We start from the raw sequence: 15,623 nt of genomic DNA, 5'->3' as shown, positions 1-15,623 counted from the left end.
GTTAGTAGCTCTAATTAACATAACGGATACCACTTATTGGGCTTTGCGTAGAACAGACGTGAGGTCAGGGTTCAATATCTGTTATTTCACAAATACACAGGTTGGGGCTTAGAGAATGGTCTGCCTAAGATCACACAGTCCTGAGACCTGAGTTCAGAAGTGCAAGCTTCTCCTCTGGGGCATGACCAAGGCAGAAACTCAAAATGTGCCAAAGCGCTCATTCTCCTGCGCTTCCCCAGATCGGTGTAGCACAGCCGAACGCGATTCTAAACCCGTTCCTGGTTGCTCCCTTCTTCAGCTTGCTGCGTCCGTTGTTGGCCTCTCAAGGCCAGCACCAGCAATGTTACAGTTTTTTAAATAAAGCCCAGTGTGCCCTTGAGGAACATGCCTTTCACCAGGGGATAATTGGTTTGGAATCTGATGCCTTTATTTATCATCACGTGGAGCTGATTTGCAAGGAACATGGCTTTGATGCTAGAGGTTTGGCTCTGAGCCAGGAAGTCGTCGTTGGGGATTCTGGCTGTTTGATGTGAAGATGCAATCTGCTGAGGAGCTGACGGAGCCTATTAATAGGAGTTCAAACGCAGTGTCACAAGCTTCCCTGGGAGGGCCTGGCATCAGAGGCCTGAATAAGGATTCTGACAGCCGGGGGTGTCACTGGAGAGGACAGTGTGTCCTTGACACCATGTCAGGAACTCAGGGAGGCATCTGAAACATGCCAGCAGTTCCTGTCCACACCCACCTTCGCTTGAATTCACCGTTCTGGGCCTGTGACATGCCCCAATTAGGTGTCGGTTTTTCCCACAGGATAGAGGCAGGGATTATGTCATTAATTCAGAGAGCATTGCTTGAGTGCCTCTCACCACTGCCAGGCATTGTACAGAGCCAGTCGCCTTATTCTTCTTTGTACCCAGCACCTCGTAAAGAGGCTGGCACATGGCAGGCGTTCAGAAGGGTTATGGGTAAAGTATTACTCACCAGTGAGTCTAAACAGAAACACTGACTTCACTTGCACCTGGATGGGTTCCAAATGCAATGTCTTCTGAAGAGCTGCAAGAATACCAAAGTCTTCTGCATTAGGAAAGTTAACTTGCGGCAAATGTGACAGAACTGTGGAGTGTATGTCTAGGTATTTCATGGCTAAAGGTTAGAGCATTCCAGGTGATCAAATATTCTGCTTGCTGGCATTAAATCTATATTTGGTAGTACTAATTAAAAAGTGAACTCAATACCTACAGAAATCGTAAATCATTCCTTGCTAATCAAAAAGCAATGAGAGTCTCACAAGCATTACTAGGGAAGCTTTTATCATTGGACAGGCCCTAGCTGTACGTGGGGTTTAAGAGCCTGGGTTAACAAACACTTGCTCTAATACTGACATTTATTTTTTATGTACAATTAATGATATATAATTATGATGAGAACCCCCATGCTCCAATCAATTGTTTTGTTTATCTTTTTGAGGCAGGGTTTCACTACACAGTTTGGGCTGGCCTTGAACTCATAGCTATCCTCCTACCTCAGCCTCCCAAGTGCTAGGATTACAGGCGTGCACAACCACACCTGGCCCAGTCAATTTAAGATAATTTTTAGAAAGGAAAATTGCATGAGGGAAGACTGTAAATGCAACTGAAACTAAGTTAAACATAAAAAAACTCCTTTGAACAACAAGGTGGTGGGGCCACAGCCCAGCCGCCAGGGAAGAGGGAGAGTAGTAACCCTTTGATGCCTACTGACCCATTTTTGGAACACCTATAATGGTGGAACCTAATGAAATATGTTCTCTTCAAATTTTTGTTCCTTCGATGTTTCTAGGTAACCTACATGAATTTCATGCAGACATTCAAAAATTTTCAATCTTCAGTTTAAATGGGTCAAATTTCTGTAGCAAGAATTTGAGCCCAGCTTGGTACAAGCCTGATCCACTGAGAGAGTAAAAAGAAAAGCCTAGGGTTGTCACACAGACTGGGTGATTGTAAAACAGATCCAAGCTATATTGTTTGTTCTACTAGTTTATGGTTAAATAAATACATGTACGAAATATATGCAAAAGGACAAAATAGATGAGGCGATAAGAATATGGTAGATTCCTATCGACTGCCACCACCAAAGATGTCCATATGCTAATCCTCAAAACCCCTGAATGTGATGCTTTCATGGCAAAGAGATTTGTACATGTGATGGAGACAAAGATCTTGAGCTGAGGAGATTAATATGGATTATCCGGGTGGATTTAGCATAACAACAGGGTCCTGACAGGAGAGAGGAAGAAGGACCAAAGTCAGGAGAAGGATGCACCACCAGGGAAACAGGAGAGTGGATGATTTGAGGAGGAAGTTCCCAGGAGCCAAGAGATGCAGGCAGCTTGGAGCAGCAGAAGCATCAGAAAGCAGATTCTTCCCTACACCCTTCAGGAGGAGCCAGTCCTCTGTCACCTGGATTTTAGCCCCACGAAACATAATCTGGGACTCCTGAAGTAAAGAATTATAAAAGAATCATTCACTTTTATTCAACTCCCCTCTTGAATAGAACTACGAATATTGATTTTCCTATCTGGTGCGATAGCAAAGCTCTGTAGCATCATAAGCTGCTAAGTTTGTAGTGATTAATTATTGCAGATATAGGAAAAAGGTAAAGAGGAAGTCTTAGCTGTTTAAACTTTCTAGTAAAAGAAAAGATTTCCAGGTAAAGGAGATTGCAGATAATACAAACCTGAAGACAAAACGCTTCATGTGCAGTAGATACAGGTTTTCTGTGTCATCAGTGCAACCACATCTCATTTTATTCTGCCATCAAATCCTCTGATAGCGGGATCAGTATAACGGTACTTTGGCTACAACTCTCTAAGCCCATATATTCCTATGACCTAGCAGTATGACCAGAAAGCATATAAGAAAAGGGTTGTATCTATTACCAAATACAACACGAAGGGGAAAATTAGAAAAAAAATAGTATGAGCTATGGTTATTTTTCTCTTGGCCTCAATGATTTTTTAATATCAGTAAACTTCTTTTCTAATGGTTAGGCTTAGAGAATGCATTAGTTTGAATATGTGGTAGAGATGAAGTAAGAAGGGTAAGTACTTAGGCTATATATACTTTATGTAGTTCGGTAAGTTATAGAGAAATTAATAAAATGGATCACTGACAGAAATGCAGTCTTTTTAAAAATGTGGTTTTTCAAAATTTATAGTTTCACATAAGTTCTGTTTAATAAGCTATAGCAAAATAGATTTCTATAATAATTTTTCCCCTTTCTCCTTCATTTGGAAATTATTATTTTTGTTTGTTTGCTTTTTTGTTTTTCTCCAGTACCGGGAACCGAACTCAACCTTGCGCTTGCCAGGCAGGCACTTTGCCGCTGAGCTAAATCCCCAGCCCCGTTTGGAAATTATTAACAATCCTTTCTATATAGAAGAAAACTCTTAGTCATTTTAAGATATCTGGCCTCCCTACTCTTATTCAGCTCCCCTCTTGAATAGAGCTGAGAATACTGATTTTCCTGTCTGGTGTGATAGCAAAGCACTGTAGCAAAGTCACCGGGTCACTGAAGGTGACACATGTCTCTGGATGCAAGCTTTCTCCCCTCATTTGTCCAGGTGCCACGGTTAGGCATAAGGACTTTCAAATAGACTTTCATCACCTATGGTAGTCCAGTTAAAAATACTTTGGGTGGGGGTATAGCCAGTGGTAAAGCACATGGGTAGCATGTGTGAAGTCCTGTGTTCAATCCTAGAACTGGAAAGCAAAAAATACTTTAACACTTAAAGTAATCCTCTTATGGCAGTTATTGAGAACAGGGGGTTTATTTCTTTCAAAGTAATTTTAGAACTAAATATAATGAAATGGAGTGTTCTGTTATATAAAGATAAGACAAAAAAAGAGCACATGAATGATATAGATATAGCGTATAAGAAGGAAAATAATAGCACTTTTGAAAGGAGGAATGAGTTGAGAGGGAAGTAATCTTTAATTTACAAGAGCAAAATCTTTTCCTGTAAAACCCAGTCTATTTTCCTTTCCACGGTGGACAGGTGAGGTGGGTCAGATTTTTGTTGTGTTCATGAAGTGTAACAATTACCTATTGTCTTCTTTCAGGAAAGAAAATGAGAAGAAATGAAGACATAACTAAAGGAAAGCGAGTCACATTTGCTTAACTGAATCATATAAAACAATAGAGTTATACGTCTGCTTTAAAGAGTCGACACCTAGAGTTTTCCTTTGAAAAGTGCTTAATCACACCATTGATAAAAATCACAACTTACAAAAATAAAACTTTTCCTTATTTTTGTGATTGTTACGCTTGACTGTGTGAACTTGATTAGCCTGGAAGCCACCCAGGGGATTGGTGGAGCACATTTCTGGGCGTGTCTGGATGGGTCGTGCGGGCGTCCCCGGCACCTTTCCCTCGGTGCTATTACCCTACGCTGCTTCCCAGCCGCCATTACTGAAGTGGCTTTGCCCCAGGACGCCCTTCTGCCATGATGGTTTGGCCTTGCATCCAGCCAAACGTGGACCAAATGTCCTGAAACTATAAGCTAAATTAAGCCTCTCCAAGGTTGTGAGTTCGGTTCCCGGTACCGGAGAAAAACCAAAAATAATAATAATAAATAAATAAATAAATTAAGCCTCTCCTTTAAACTGTGAGTGTCAGATATTATGCCCAGCAACTAGAAAGCTAATACATTTCTCTGAATAAGACTGCTCAAATAATGCTGTGATCTTTAGTATATCTTGTGAGCAACAGTTTAGACTCCAGGAATTATTATCTATTACTATACAGCCAGCCTCGTGTATTTGTTTTCTGTATTCATGGATACAATCAACCGGGGATCAAAATATTAAAAAGAAAATTGCATCTGTGCTGAACATGTACGGACATTTTTCTTATTATTAGCTCCTAAACAATAGGGTATAACAGCTATTTACACAGTGTATTAGGTATTATAAATAACCTAGAGATGATTGGAAGCATATGGGAAATGTGCTTAAATTATATGCAAATATTATGCCACTTTTTGTAAGAGGCTTGAGAATGCAAGCATTTGGTATTCAGAGGAAGTCCTGGAACAAATTCCTCATGAGAACCAAGGGATGACTGTATTTTAATGCAATGCAGGTAAGTAATTTCTATGCTAGTGAAGTTAAATAATTTATATTTTCATGTGATTCAACAGACCTGAATTTCTTAGAGTTAAGAATGACCTCTGGATCCGCTGTTTCTTTCTCTCCAAAGTGGAGTGTCATTTTTGTTCCAGAATCAATTAATGGACAGGTAGGAGCGCCATTATGGGGGTGAGGCTGGGACTGAGTTTTGTGGGGAACAGCTGAGTATGTGGTATCCTCAGGCAAACGCCTGGCCGCTGGGGAGCCTCTGCATTCCTGTGGAACCCGAACCCCTGTGCTAGCGCATCACTTTCCTTGTCTAGCCTGACATTCACCACTGAAGACTGCAGCCTGATCCTGAACACCTACTTCACAGGGACCCGGCTCTTACCAATTTTGTTCTCTGTGTCTCTTGACTGTTGGGCTACATTAAAAATTGGCAGACATAGATACTACTGCCGTCCCTGACTTTTAGGATTCCTCCGCTCCTGACCCTTCTTTACCTGGCTACAGGAGCCAAGAAGTGATCTGAAGAAGACTTGTTTTAAGGAGGATAACTTTATACAATTTTTTGTCTAACCTGAGTGTTACGGACAGAATTTTGTCCCAGCTTCCATTCCTGTGTCTGACCCCTAACTCCCAGTACCTCAGAGTGTGATTGCACTTGTAGATAAACCCATTAAACAGGTAATTAAGGCCAGGCATGGTTGCAGATGCCTAACCAGAGTTATAAAGCTGAGGCAGGAAGATTGTGAGTTTGAGCTCAGCCTGAGAAACTTAGCTACTTAGCAAGAACCTGTCTCTAAATAAACAAATAAATGGCTAGGATGTAGCTCAGTGCAAAAACCCTAGGTTTAGCTCCTGGTAAAACACACACACACACACACACACACACACACAAGATAAAATTGGGTCATTTCTGTTGTTTAAACCGCCCACTCTGTAACACTTTTTTATGGCAAGCCTAGCAGACCAACACATTGGGAACTTTTGAGAATGGCAAAAGAGTGGTTATTAATAAATATACCGAGCTGAGTGTAGTGGCACACACATATAATCCCAGCGCTTTGGGAGGCTAAGGCAGGACGATCACAAGTTTGAGTCCTACCTAGGTGATTTAGTGAAAAAAAAAAAAAATACAGAAGGAATGGGATGTGTAGCTCAATATAAAGGCCCTGCATTCAATCCCCTGTGCATAGTTAAATAAATAAATACAGTAATAAAATAAATACTCTGAGATAACAGGTGAGATTGAGATTGTTCTGGACAAACCAGGGCAAATAGTCACGTCCATCAGGGTGAATGCTAACTTCTAGGATGGCCCGCCCTAAGCAGAGGGCAGAGGGAAGGAAGCAGAAGACTTTCAGACTCAGGGAGCTCTTGGGTCTCAACCATCCTGGGTATGGTTAAGAAAAGTGAGATTTGTGTTTTTGAAGGACCATTCTGATGGTGCACTGTGGAGCAATTTGGTGGCATAGCACAGCAGTGATCTATTTTAAAGGCCTTAAAAAAGGAGGGTAAGAACCTGCCTGCGTGTGGGAGTCACAGTGGGGAAGTGGGAGGAAACAGGTGCAAGGGATATTATGAAAATAGAGCAACCAAGAACTGGTCACAGAGCACAGCCCGTCCTGCACATTGGCAGGCCCGGCAGCCAAGGATGTAAGCAACTGCAGCTCCATGCTGTTCCCACCCAAAACTGCGTCTGTACCAGACACATAGAGACTTCTTTGGTCTTTATTCCCTACATAAAAGAGTAAAATTATTTACACAGTATTTGCCTCGTGTTCCTATAAGTAATCTAGAGATTATTGAAAGTACTTGGGTGAATACAAATACTCCTCAGATTTCATGTATAGCCCTCGGGTATCCTAGGGTTTTACTTCTTGTGGGAGGTCTTGCAACATATATTGTCTTGGGTACCCAGGGACAACTTCGTGTAAGGGACAAGCGACACGACACAGGGTACTAAAATAACTGGGGACTTTGATTAATCAATAGAGATGCCTTACGTCCAGGATACAGCTCAGTGGCACAGCCCTTGCCTGGCAAGCGCAAAGTCTTGAGTTTGATTCCTGGTACCAAAAAAAAAAAAAACATAGAGATGCCATTTACGGAAGTAGAAAAATAAAGAGAAAGGTTAATATTGAAAAGGCATTTATATTTTGTAAAAATAGTCAACAATGGCGCTGCATATTTAACTTTTATGTCTTAACACTATAATACAATTAAAATTGACTAAACTTAGTAAATTATTTAAAAACTTCCTTTACTTTTATTAGTATGTACTTGCAGTACATAATAATTACGTTCACTGGGACATGTATATAACACATCTTAACTCTTCTTACTTCCCCTTCCCCTCCCTGTCCTTCTCCTTCCATCTCCAGATCCCCTTCCTACTTTGTTTGTTTTTTTGTTTGTTTGTTTGAGACAGGGTCTTGCTCTGTAGTTCAGGCTGGCCTGGACTCACTCCATAGGCCCGGATTCACTATGTAGCCCAGGCTGGCTTCAAACTTGCCGTGATTCTCCTGCTCAGCCCCCTGAGTGCTGGGATTACAGTTGTGCACAACCATGCCCAGCTCTTCCCCATTTGTAAAAGATCTATAAAATATTTGTTAAAAGTGGAATATATTTCCAATCCCTTTTTGTTTTTTGGTTCTGAGAACTGAACGCAGGACCTTGCCCAGCAGGCGCTGTGCTATTGAACTGTATCCCTGGCCCTCCAGCTCCTTTTTGAAACTATCAATTAGTTTAGTTAATTAGAAATATAATATGCCTCCTATAATTTTATAGTACTCGAGATTGTTTCTGGAATCAGTAGATATAACTCTTTCTTAAAATTTTTATTTTAAAGAAAAAGAACCAAAAAAATAAAAAAATAAAAAAACAAGATTCCAAAACAATATGATAAGAGGGTAACAATGGTTGATACATTGCATATTGTTATCTTTGAATCGGTTACTCAGAGTATGAACTATCAGCATTTAATTGTCCAAACAATGTTACCACTAACCTATCTTTCAAATGAACTGAGAGAAATTAGTAGTATAACTATTTTAACTAGCTTATATATATGTATATATTTTTTTTTTTCTTTTTGTTTTTCCCTTTCCTTTTTCCCATCCCCCTAAACCAGTTTCTCTTTCCTTTTGAAGTTCCTTCTCACTTTATAATATAGTGGAGATAACTCTTACATTTAATCAGCTCATATTGTTACTTAGGAACTGAGAGCATTTCCTCATACTAGGAGTGTAGGTTGTCCATGCTTTGTGTAGACAAGGCTTGGTAATATCAAGTTTTGCCTAGTGGGCTGGCAGGAAGCATTGGTCAATCAAGCTTGAAACCAGCTGTTTACTAGCTTCTTGGATGATCAGTCATTAAGATCTTCCCTTTTTCATGACTCATAAGCATTTCAGTAACTTTATCACAGGAATCATTCAGTGATCCATTCAGTAAAGAGACATTATAATGAGTCTGCCTGCTGTGGTAGTTCTGAGGGGTCCACAAATTTAAGGGGAGGCATGATAATTTTCCACAAGCTGCTCATCCTGTCATGAAGGAGCCAATAAGACAATCAACAGTTTCCATAAATGTGGTAATTGCCTTGATAAAGATACCCACAGGGAGCTCTATTAATCCCTAGACAAGAAGCAGTGCTATCTCTCACCACCGCGGGCCTGCCATACATCATATTTCAAAGAAAAAGGCTTAAGTATGTATATTTCTTACAAGGATAACCATGGTGGTGTATAGCAGCAGTATAGATGCATTATTTAAAATATGCAGGTAACTAGCAGAACAATAAAAATAGAAAAAGTTTCAAGTGGGGAAAGAACTAGCTGCAGAAAGAGAAGGAAGGGAATTGGTATTTTTTTTTTAAATTTCGTTTTAGAGAAACAAAAAAACAAAACAAAAAAGCCAAATTTCCAAAACAGTATGATAAGAGGGTAACAATGGCTAATACATTGCATATCATTGTCTTTGAATTAATTACTCAGGGTACAAGACATCAGTATGTAATTGTGAAATTGGTAGTTTTTGTTGTAAAACTTTCCTTTTATCCTTTGACCATATGTATGCATTTGATAAAAATAAGGAAGGGATCTAGCTTAGTTTTTTCTCTTCAGTCCTTCTTTCCTGCCATGGTCTGCAGCTGAGCCCTCGATTATTGGAATGGGGAACAGACTAGCTCAGAAACTCCCTAGTCAATGATACACAATCCATGTGGACACTTGTTTGCTGCCTGCTTACTATGTGAGACGTACGAGACACACAGTGACAGGGTCCCTGCTCATGGACTTGACACCACTGGGTCAAATGGATATAATCAAGTACTTGTTTAATTTCAGACTCCTTTCCCAACCCAGCTGAAGAGTCAGATCAGTGCTGCTACCAAAAAGCAGAAGTGTGTGAGGAGTGCGGGAGGTCTGAGCCCAAGGAGAGGGCAACTACCACCATGACTCAGGAGAAACAAGGATCACAGAAATAGTCCCAGTTCACAGCTTCCTGTCCCAGTGACCAAGCGCAGACTGAAGCACTTCAGAGCACGGGCTCTGGTCAGACCTCCTGGGTCAGAATCCCCGGTCTTTTGCCTGTTAGCTGGAAATGTGGCCTAGGTGCATCAGGCTTTGATGGAGTTAAAATCTGTCTCTTCTAAACAAAGGATAATGGGCTGGGAATATAGCTCAGTGGCATGAGCGCCTGCCTGGCAAGCGCAAGGTCCTGAGCTCAGTTCCCGGTACCAGTCAATAAATAAAAAGAGGATTATGATAGTAGCTACTTCATGGTTTAAGTGTTAAATACCTTATCCAAATCACTTAGAAGAGTGCATGTCAGAAAAATGCTCAATAAATGCACCATCATGATCAAATATCTATATGCTTAAAATGATCTAAAAGAATGACACTGATTATTAACATTTTGTATCTGTATGTAATTTGCTATTAAATTTAGAATCAGGCATTCTTATCACAAAGCGGTTGCTGCACGTAACTACTTTTTGTATAGGAGTAGACAAACGCAGAGACAGGTCTGGAATGCATGGAATAAGGCTACAGTGACCCTCCCTATGTAGAATTAGATTGAAGATGGTGAAGTGCTTTAGCTTTTCATCAAATATTTGCTTTCTTTTTGTATGAAGAATTAAACATAATTTTTCAGAGTAAAAACTTTGACAAAATAAAATGTTATCCCTTAGAGACATAAAAGAAGATATATCTATATTCAGGTAACACTTTCCCATACACTGAAAACCTAGCTTGCCTTAGGGAATGTAGTCGGTATTTTAGGGTATGAACGATATACGCAAAGGTCCTTTTTGCAATCTTGCAAAGGTCCTTTTTCTTCATTTCTGGCTACTGTGACTCAAATTTGACTGGATGTGGGGGAGGGATAGAGTTTCCATTAGAATAACTAATCGTAGGGAGCAGTGTAAAAAAAAGTAGGGGGCAGGAGGATAGAAAAGTTTGAGAAATACTCAGGAAATAGCAAGTCATTAAGTTTGGTTAGCTCCCAGCATAATGGAAAAAGAATAGTGTTGTGTAAACTTAAAGTGGTAGATGAGATTCCGAGTGACAAGAATGCTGAAAGCTGGACTCGTTTGGCTTTATTTCTTTAAGTGAGGGGAATTCTCTCGAGCAGAGTAGTGACAGTATCTTAAGGGAAGATTTTGGCAGCAGTGCATTAGGTGAAGGGAAGTGAGCTTCCTTAGGGAATTCCAAATGGTCAACGCAAGGAGGATGAAGATTTGACCTAAAAGGTGGGGTGAAAACGGAAGGAGAGTATTGAAGGGAATTATAGGTAAGAGATAGGACGCAATGCTTATTGGATAAAAAGAGATCAAACACTGGCAAGAAGTGTAGAGAAGAAGGGTTTGCAGAATATGTCACGAGTAATACTTAGAAAATGATGATGCCGTCTTCTGGAAACAGAGAAGTCATAGGAAAACCTATCTTAGCAAAGACAGTGGTTTGTTTTCATACGTTTCTGAGGTTGAATTTCCAGGCAGGAGCCTGAGTAAAGCAAACCTCGATCATTTGAAGATTCACCCTGAGAGTGTTGAAAATGTAGGTATCGGTATGACTGTTCATTGGCTCATGAGGACAGTGATGAGTCCTGAGGAATGGGGTACTCTGCGGATGCTGGGGGGATGGCGGGGCACGGAGCAGATCACTCAGAGGAAGAAAAGGAGAACCAGCTCACGCCTTAAAAGGGCCTCAGGGAGGGCATATTTCAAAAAGGGACGATCAGCAATACTCCTTATAGCACACAGTTAAGGAAGAGGGGGACTTAGGGACTTTATTAATTCTCTGTTGAGAGAAATAGCATTTTTAATTATGATTTTGTTTGAGCTAATGTCTTGTTATGTAGCCCAAGGTGACCTCAAACTTATGATTCTTCTGCCACAGCCCCCTGGGTAGCCAGAATTAAAGGTGTGCACCATCACACCCAGCTAACATTAAGATATTTTTAAGCTGAAGCAAATATGTGGGTAGTTTGGTGAGTGTTGAGAATGTGTTCACCTACGTAAACACCACGCTAATCAAGGCGGAGGGTTTCCCACACAATATTCTCATACAAACAGCTTCACCGGCACTGGGCTCTGCGCTGGTAGTCATAGGGCAGGTTTGGTCAGGCACAATTAGGAAAGTGAATCTTAAGTTTGAGGCCTGAGAGGCTGGGGATTTAGCACAGCGGCACAGCGCCTGCCGGGCAAGCGCAACATCGTGAGTTCAATTCCCGGTACCGGAAGAAAAACAATAACAAAAAAAAAAAGTTTGAGGCCTGTCTAAAAAGGCTGAATTATCTGAGGTCAGATGAAGTAAAAAGTCAAATACTGAAGTCAGGGTCAGTGGGGACAAAGGGACAGTATTTTGTAAGTCTGAACAGATTGAGGGTTGTGCAAGTCGGTGTACCGTGTAAGCAAAGTTCATTGACCAACCAGCAAGAGGGTTGCCATCAAAGATAGCTTTAATTCTGTAGCGGGGAAAATTCACCCTCTTTGAATTCTGGGAAGTTAAGGCTGGAGGTGTGTGGTGTTCCTGCCTCAGGTCTGAGGTGATGAGACCTCTAGGAGCTTCTTAAAAGCATTTGCTCTCGGGCTGACTGCTGGTGAAAGTGAGATTTGGCTAACTTGGATATTTTTGTTGTTTATTAGCAGATCATTCCACTAATTCCAAAATTGGGACCACATTTAATGGAGAATATGTGAAAAGGCTGGGAGATGTTGATGTGGAATACTTCTCTAACATAGTGCTAAGTTTTCTCCAACTTAACTTCAAATGTAGCTGTAGTTGTCAGCTACCAACGTGCTGAGTGTGTTTACTAAAGTCTCTACCTAGCTGTCTATGTGACATTTTTTTTTATGTGACATTTTTTAAAAATTTTATTTTAAAGAAAAAATATCCCAAAATTTCAAAACAATAGGAGAATAACAATAGCTAATACATTACATATTGTTATCTTTAAATTAGTTACTCAGAGTACAAGACATAGGCATTTCATTGTCCAAACAATGTTAGCACAAACCTTTCTTTTCAATGAACTAAGAGAAGTTAGTAGTGTAACTATCCTTACTATATATATATATTTGCTTTCCCCTTCCTTCTTTTCTCCTTATGTAGCATTTTTAACTTCATGTGCTCTTTTTTTTTGGGGGGGGGCAGGGGGAATTACAGTTATGCACCGCCACAACCAGCTAATCAGAATCTTTGATCCCTGCTTTTTCGTCTACTCCTCTTTATTCTACTAAATGTCACACAGTTGTCAATCCCAAAGTCTTAGGAGTCTTCCTGGATTCTTGTTCTTTCCTTCAAACGCAACATTGAATCCATCAAGATCTGTCAGCTTTAGCTTCAAGATGTATCCTGATTTTGTCTAGCATAAATATTAAGCAGGCAAGCTCTTGGGGCAGATTGCTTGGGTTTGAATTCTACCTCTATCACTCCTAGCTATGTAATCCCAGCCAAGTTACTTCACCTTTCTACCTCAGTTTCCTTATATGTAAAATGAAGACAACAGCTAGACATGGCATTGCATGCCTGTAACCCCAGCACTTGGAAGGCTGAGGCAGGAGCATCCCCATAAGTTTGAGGCCAGCCTGTACTATATAGTGAATTCAATGCTAGCTCGAACTACGTAGCAACACTATGTCTTAAAAAACAAAAACTTAAAGTGAAAATAACTTACTTAGAATTAAATCTGGCCACAGCAAACTGTTCAGTTAAAGTTAGTCTACCTCTCTCGCTATGGTTCAAATAAGTGTCACCCAAGGCTCATGTGTCAAAGGTGTACTCTTCAAGGTAATATGACAGCGAGGTGTTAAAACTTTCTTTTCCATTACTGGGGATTGAACCCTGAGCTTCACATGGAGCTACATCCCATCTCCTTTTTTTTTTTTATTTTGAGATAGGGTCTCACTAAGCTGCCAAACTGCCCAGGTGCAGCTCAAACTTGCCATCTCCCTGCCTTAGCCTCCCAGAGTGCTGAGATTACCAGAGTGCTCCACCACAGCAGCGAGGTGATAGAATTCTTAAGAGGTGGGGCCCCGTGGGAGGGAAGTCCTTGAGTCATTGCAGAGTGTCCTGGGAGAGGGCTGTGGACCCCAGTTTATTCCTCTTTCTGTTTTTTGTTCTTTCCTGGCTCATAGGTGAGTGAGGTGCTCTGCTATGTGCTCCCTGCATGCTGTTCCAACCTTACCAGATCTTGGAGTAGAAATCCCAGAACTGTGAGTCCAAACACACCTTTTCTCCTTATAGCTTAACTACCTCAAGTATTTTACTGTAGCAATGGGGAGATGACCGATACCTTGCCAGTCTTACTCCAGCCATCATCTTCTGCTGGATTACTGAAACTATCAACCTCTATCATCTTCTCTGTTTTTACTACTTTTGCTTTCTATGGTCTAGACAGCTGCTGAGATGAACTTTTAAAAATAAAAAATTAGATCAAGCTATTCTCTGTTCAGTCTTTCAACAGCTTCCTTTGCAAAAGAAGCACGAAGTTCTTTCCATAGCCAACAAGACCCATGCAAGTCTGGTTCCCACCAGTAATGCACCATATTACTCATTTGCCCTGGTTGTGCTTGGTTTTGCTCTTCCTGCTGTTTCTGAGATACACCAAGTAATTCCTGGGCAGACCTGGCAATCCTTCCTCCCAGGAATGTCCTTCATCAGACTCTTCATATTAGAACACTCTCACTTCATCCAGCTTCACACAGATACTAAAAGGAGGCTGCCCAAGTTACCCTATTTGCCCACTTTATTTTTCTTTATAGTTCTTATCAGTAACTACAAATACTATAAGTGAAATTGTATATTTGCTTATTGTCTGATTCTCTCTCTATAATGACCATTTCCATAGTCAGTCTGGTTCATCATTATGTCCTTGTAACTAAAACAGTAACTGAACACTGTAAAAACTCAAAGAAAATTTGTGCAAGTGAATTCATGGGCTAGTTTTTTTTTAATCTTCCCATATTCTCCACCCATCTATGCTCTGCTACAAATTAAACATCACAGAAATCATTTAGCTCAGCATTACAGCTTCACAGGGGAAGAAAACTCTGAGCAGAGCTGGAGGATGATTTGGAACTCCATCTTCTACTCGTACTAAATTTCTCACATCCCTCACTGTCTCCAGTTCCTTCCATCCACAGTAGTACTGTGCTCAGTACTATTGGCAATGCAGGATATCATGAGGACTAGTAGAACTTGCACCTTTCCGGAGACTTTCTCTTCTCTCCCTCTTCCATTTCTGTCTCACCTGCAGCTAATCCTCAGGGTTTGCTCTTTTTACCTTTTTTTTTTTTTTTGTACTGGAAATTGAATTCATGACCTCACACTTGCCAGGCAGGTGCTGTGCCTCTGAGCGATAACCTTGGCCCTCAGGGTTTGGTCGTAATTCACTTTCCCCACACTCCCCTAGGTAGAATCCATGGTCATGACTTCAACTGCCATCTACCTGTTGAGGAATCTGTACCTCAGACTTTTGTCCTCATTTCCAATTCAATTATTTTCTAAAACATTGAGGTAAGATTTTACTAAATTGCCCAGGCTGGACTTGAATTTGCAATTCCCCCTGCCTCAGCCTCCCAAAGTGCTGGGATTACAGACATGCACCACTGTGCCTTACTCCCAACTCACACTTCTAACTGTCCACTAGAATCCTCTGTCTGATGTATCTGAGCATCACGTGCTTTATGGTTTGTGTCTAGATGCCTCCCCAAAACCTCACGTAGTCATAGGATTTTTTGCAGAGGTGACTGGATCTAGAGTGTGTGATTGATTCATAGTGCAATGCTGGGATTAAGGGTGCTGGGATTAAGGATGTGAGTGCTCCACTTACCCTAGGGTGGGTAGTTTATGTACAAGGGACAGAAAGAGGCTTGTTCCATCCCTTCCTTGCCCCTGTTGCTTTTGCTGTCTTCCACCTCCATGAACTGTTGCCCTCTGCCATGTGCCACCCTGCCTTGGAGCAAGCCCATCAGGGATTGAAATCTCTGCAAACTCTGAGTTAAAA

At 41.0% G+C, this 15,623-nt stretch overlaps 2 long non-coding RNA genes across 2 annotated transcripts in view; both read left to right on the top strand.

The window, feature by feature from the left end:
• LOC102008766 overlaps positions 1-4,299 on the top strand; it is a 4,678-nt gene extending 379 nt beyond the window's left edge. The window contains exon 2 of the long non-coding RNA XR_261666.1: positions 4,098-4,299. This is a non-coding gene — a long non-coding RNA (uncharacterized LOC102008766). The remainder of the gene's footprint in view (positions 1-4,097) is intronic.
• Positions 4,300-10,805: 6,506 nt separating this feature from the next.
• LOC106149001 lies at positions 10,806-15,126 on the top strand. Its single transcript, XR_001234860.1, has 3 exons — positions 10,806-10,904; positions 13,753-13,830; positions 15,030-15,126. It is a non-coding gene; the product is annotated as an uncharacterized LOC106149001 (long non-coding RNA).
• The last annotated feature ends 497 nt before the right edge of the window (positions 15,127-15,623 follow it).

The sequence above is a fragment of the Chinchilla lanigera genome, unplaced genomic scaffold (assembly GCF_000276665.1).
Source record: "Chinchilla lanigera isolate Chin_1 unplaced genomic scaffold, ChiLan1.0 scaffold00034, whole genome shotgun sequence".
In the NCBI taxonomy this organism is placed as follows: domain Eukaryota; kingdom Metazoa; phylum Chordata; class Mammalia; order Rodentia; family Chinchillidae; genus Chinchilla; species Chinchilla lanigera.
The sequence above is the reverse complement of the archived record's forward strand: the minus strand, read 5'-3'. Positions and strand labels throughout refer to the sequence as shown.